This window comes from Mastomys coucha, unplaced genomic scaffold (assembly GCF_008632895.1).
Source record: "Mastomys coucha isolate ucsf_1 unplaced genomic scaffold, UCSF_Mcou_1 pScaffold14, whole genome shotgun sequence".
In the NCBI taxonomy this organism is placed as follows: domain Eukaryota; kingdom Metazoa; phylum Chordata; class Mammalia; order Rodentia; family Muridae; genus Mastomys; species Mastomys coucha.
Window position 1 is genome coordinate 116,246,902 of NW_022196896.1, and position 4,719 is coordinate 116,251,620.

The following is a 4,719-nucleotide window of genomic DNA, read 5'->3' on the forward strand; positions in this document are numbered from 1 at the left end:
CCCCCCCCCCCCCCGTCTCAAGGCAGCATCTTTGTCCACTGAGATCTCTTGTTCTCAGGATGCTGAGTGCCCCACACAAACCATCTCCAGTGATGCTCTTCCACTTGATCTGCTCAGCAGTGCTTATGCATGAGGTTCTGGTGGGGTCATATCTTCCTCAAAGGACATGACACCCATCCTACCGTAACCCAGCAGTAGCAAATGGCTCCAAGCTTGGAGACCCACCCTCCTCCACAGTCTGGTATTCCAGGCCTCCCCTGGGGCCTTAAAGGATCAGCCAGACCCAAGATGCTTGGGCTCCGTTGATCTGCAGAGGGCACCAGAGGTCCACAGGCAGAGCGCAAGCTGCCCCACTGGGTATCCCCGGCCCCTCCCTCCCTCTTCACTGCCTGTCAAGAATTCCTCTGCCTTTGCTTTTGGTGGCTCCTTGTTCACTTCCTGTCTTCTGCTGCCCAAGAAAGCACCTGAAACAAGGCCAGCCTGTTGAAGGTTGAACAAACAAGGAGCCTGTGACTCAAGACAGGGTGAGGTGGCCTCAACATGGGGCAGATCTGAGCCAAACCACAGGGCACCTCCTTCTGGAGACCTGAGTCATGGGGGTGGCGGGAGGCTGGCACACCTCACAGATGGGAAACTGCAGAGAAATATGAGTACTCTGTGGTCTCCATAAGGGCCAGGCAGATGTCTGACTGTGGGAGTGTGTGTGTGTGTGTGTGTGTGCGTGCACGCGCGCGCCAGTGTGCATGTGTATATAAATGAATGGAGAGACTCTGTGCTTACATGTTCATGGGAGTGCATGTGTATGAGACTCTACATGTGGATGTGTAAGTCAGCCTGTATCCTGTGTTAAGCACTCTTGTATGAAGACACTTGTATGAATCCCTGTTTCCCTCACCCTGAATTACCCTCTCTCAAGTGCTTTCTCTGGGAGAGGCTCTGAAACAGCCTCCTTCCATTGACACCTGATGATGTCACTTCTACAGCCCTGGGTAACATGCTGGCCTGGTTCCACAGACCACCTCGGTTGCCTCCTCCACCCACCTCGCCCTCCTGGGTCCGGCCCTAAGGTCCCACAGTCTTCTTCCATGGACCCCACCTACTGGTTTACTCGGGCTGCCCTCTGTTACCTTGGGAGATGTTTACAAGAGTCTCATGTTCTGCTCTCAGTTGGGCACAGAGCTCAGCACTGCCCAGCTCATGAGGACAAATTGAACAGAGGCAGCAATGAGGGAACTGGCCGCTCCCTGTTGACATTCTTGTCCTCTGTGGTGAGGTGGGGACACAGCATGTGTTAAGGGAGGTACAGAAAGCCTGACAGCTCAAGACAAATCATGGGTGTGAGCTGGAAGCCTAGCTGTGTCTGTGCTGGGTGTAGTGTACCCTCCTCTTCCTCCCTGCCCTCCTCCATTCCCCCCTTCCCTTACTCTCCTCCCCCCTCTTCTCTCTCCTCCCCACTCTTTCCCCTTCCTTTCTCTCTTAGACCTTCCATTTCTCCCCTCCCCCTCTCCTCCCCCCCCCCTCCTCCTCCTGTGCCTATGCTCCATGTTCCACACTTTCATATCTGACCCTCAATCCCAGCTGGAACCGGCTAGAACCAGCTAGAACTCTGCATTACCTCTGTGTGATTCTAGCACTTTTGATCTCAATTCTAAGTGGCCTCACAGCTTTTTAAAAGGAGATTAAGAAAACAATTACTATATTTTGGGAGAATTTCACAGAAAGCCCTGGCTTCAGTTCTGGTGGGGCTTGCAGGTGATCTGAACGCAAAGGAAGCAGGTACACGAGGTATCCTGCCCTGTCCTCACCTGCCTGCACAGCACCCTAGACACTGGGTGAGTCCCTCGTCCATCGTGGGTGTTCCGGCAGAGCTGAGCATCTGTCCACAGCCCATCCTTCTACCTAAAGCAGCCCTCCTTACTAGGGTGACTTTGCTTTCCTAGGGACAGGCAGCAATATCTGGGGACATTGAGGCTGTCCCAGTTACTGGTGCAGGGAGCTCCTGTTATCAACCAAGCAGAGACTAGCCCAGTTATGCAAATGAACAACCTATGCTGTATGAGACAGGCCCACCACAGAGAAATGCCAGCCTAGAATATCGACAGAGCAAGGCTTGTCTGCCTGTGATCCATCAGCTCTAGGAGACAAAAAAAAAAAAAAAAAAAAAAAAAAAAAAAAAAAAAAAAAAAAAAAAAAAAAAAAAAAAAAAAAAAATGGCAGCCTCATTTCAGAGGATCCCTTATAGTGGGCCCTGGTGGGCCCTGGTGGTAGCAGAGCATCCAATTCAAGGAGCCCAAACTTATCTCTCTCCTGTGATGGGAAGGGAGGGAGGGAAGGAGGAGGGAGGCTGAGTAGAAGGGACAGGATCTCAGCTCAGCCACAGGTGAGAGTGGCACCTCCTATTTCCTGGTAGAACCCTGTCACTCAGCCAGTTCTTCTCACAGAACCATCCTCAACCCATGAAGTCCTAGATGTTTCTAGCAAACATCAGGGATAGCACACACCTAGAAGGACTCAGAATCCTTGACCCAATGCCTGTTGGTCAGCCAATGGCATTCTCAAGGTGGTGGAACCAGTCTGTGCTCCTGGGAGCAAGGATCTGGGAGCTGTTCTCAGCCCAGGTCCTCACCAATGCTTGATGGCTTGCTTTGCGATGCTAGTCAAGCGGATGCCACAGAGTTTGCCTGGCCCCAGTGATCGAGGACACTGAGAGGTTTTGCAAATGGTCATTGGTCACTGTGCCATCGCTCTTGTAGGACGTTTTGGATTGTTTCCCCCATTTTGTTATTACTGAACTGTAGAAGCCTTACGTGTGTCCTAGAGCAGTGGTTCTCAACCTTCCTAGTGCTGAGGTCCTGTACTACAGTTCCTCGTGGTGTAGGGACCCCTACAACCACACAATGACTTTTGTTGCTACAAAAGTGATTAGTTTCATAACTAATCTCGCTACCGTTATGAATTGTTAACGTAAATATCTGATATACCAGATATCTTATATGCACTGCCTGTGGGAGTCTCTATCCACGGGTTGAGAACCACTGTGTTCTAGCATTTCCTCTGAGATCGGAAGGGCAAGGCCCACCCCTGCCCTGTGAGTGGCCTTTGCTTCATCCCAGAGTCATTCATCTTAATGCTTTTAGTATATTTTCCCTAGTGTTCTGGTTTATTTCCAGTGATTCGTCGATTCATTAACTATGTCCCCCTTCCCTTAGATTCTTCCTTTTCTAAAACCCAGATACTTTACATTTTTATTATACTCTTTTTATTTTACTCTTTTTTTTGTGTGTGTTCAACTTGCAAAGGAATGCTGGAACCCCTGGAACCAGAGTTACGGATACTTATGAACCACCATGTGGGTGCTGGGAATTGAACCTGGGTCCTCTGGAAGAGCAGCCAGTGCTCTTAACCACTGAGCCATCTCTCCAGCTCTAGATTATTTTGTTTTGCAATCTTCTTCCATTCCAGGAAAGGATATGATATGGACTCTCATTACCAACTACATTTTCTTGGCCACCACAAAAATAAAAAATAAAAATCAATACAACCTGTGATGGAGTTTCAAGTAGAAAATCAATTAGCTTCATATTCCCTTTTATAATTCGCCCATCTTTTGCCTGATTTCCTCACTTCCTTACCACTCAACAGCACCCTTTCTTGGTCTCCTTTCTACAAGCCACATTACATCCTCACTTAGAGTGCATGTCCACATTGTAGGCTAGGATCCACATATGAGGGGGAACAGGGGGGCTTTTCCTTTCTGAGTTTGGATAACCTCTGCTAACATTGTATTATCTAAGTCTACCTACTTTCCTACAGCTGTCTCAATTCCATCGTTCTTTTCAGCTAAATGGTGTTGTCTTTTATATGCATACCATGTTTTTGTAGTATCTGTTCACCTGCTGAGGGACATGTAAGTTGGTTCCTGCTGTGGGTTCGGGCAATTGTTTGAGTGACTGCTTTAATCAAGCTGTGTGATGCTTTCCTGTATGAGTTCAGAGCAACAGAGTGATTTTGCAAACATTTAATTTATTCTAAGCTCTCAACCCTTTATGTTGCTTTGACCTTCATTCTCATAAGCACACCTTAGGAATTCTCTTTTATTGCAGACCCCATCTGTGGAAGTCATAATGTATCTTCAAGTATCCTTTAGAGTATATTTTCACATTTCTTAACCTTGATTTCTATTTTTAAGTTTGCTTCTGTTTCTTGGAATATCTCTGTTTCACCTAAACCAGGCACTGCTGGCTTCCGTTGTGACTTCAGACACTGCTGGCTTCCGTTGTGACTTCAGACACTGCTGGCTTCTGTTGTGACTTCAGGCACTGCTGAGCCTTCAGCACTCTCTTGCAGAGGGGGAGCTCAACCAAGATAAAGGAACCCTCCACTTTTCTTCTGTGGACTTAATGTAATTTAACGTGTTAGACAGGAACTGCATGAAGGTCATGTGGGCTCAAGAAGACAGTGCTGGAGACAGCCTGTCTGCATTTTGCATTTACTGGACGTTCACCCCAGGCAGTATATGGCCAGTACTGAGCTTCTGACTGCCCATCCGTCTGTCTGTCTGTCTGTCTGTCTATCTATCTCCTGACCACGAATTTAGGAGAGGCAGCTTCAGCAAGGGCCGCACAGCAGACTCAGCACTCCACATCCACAACCAGCCTATATCCTCCTCCCTACTTCCATCTGCAGGCGTGATTGCAGATGGGAGCTTCAACAGGGCTG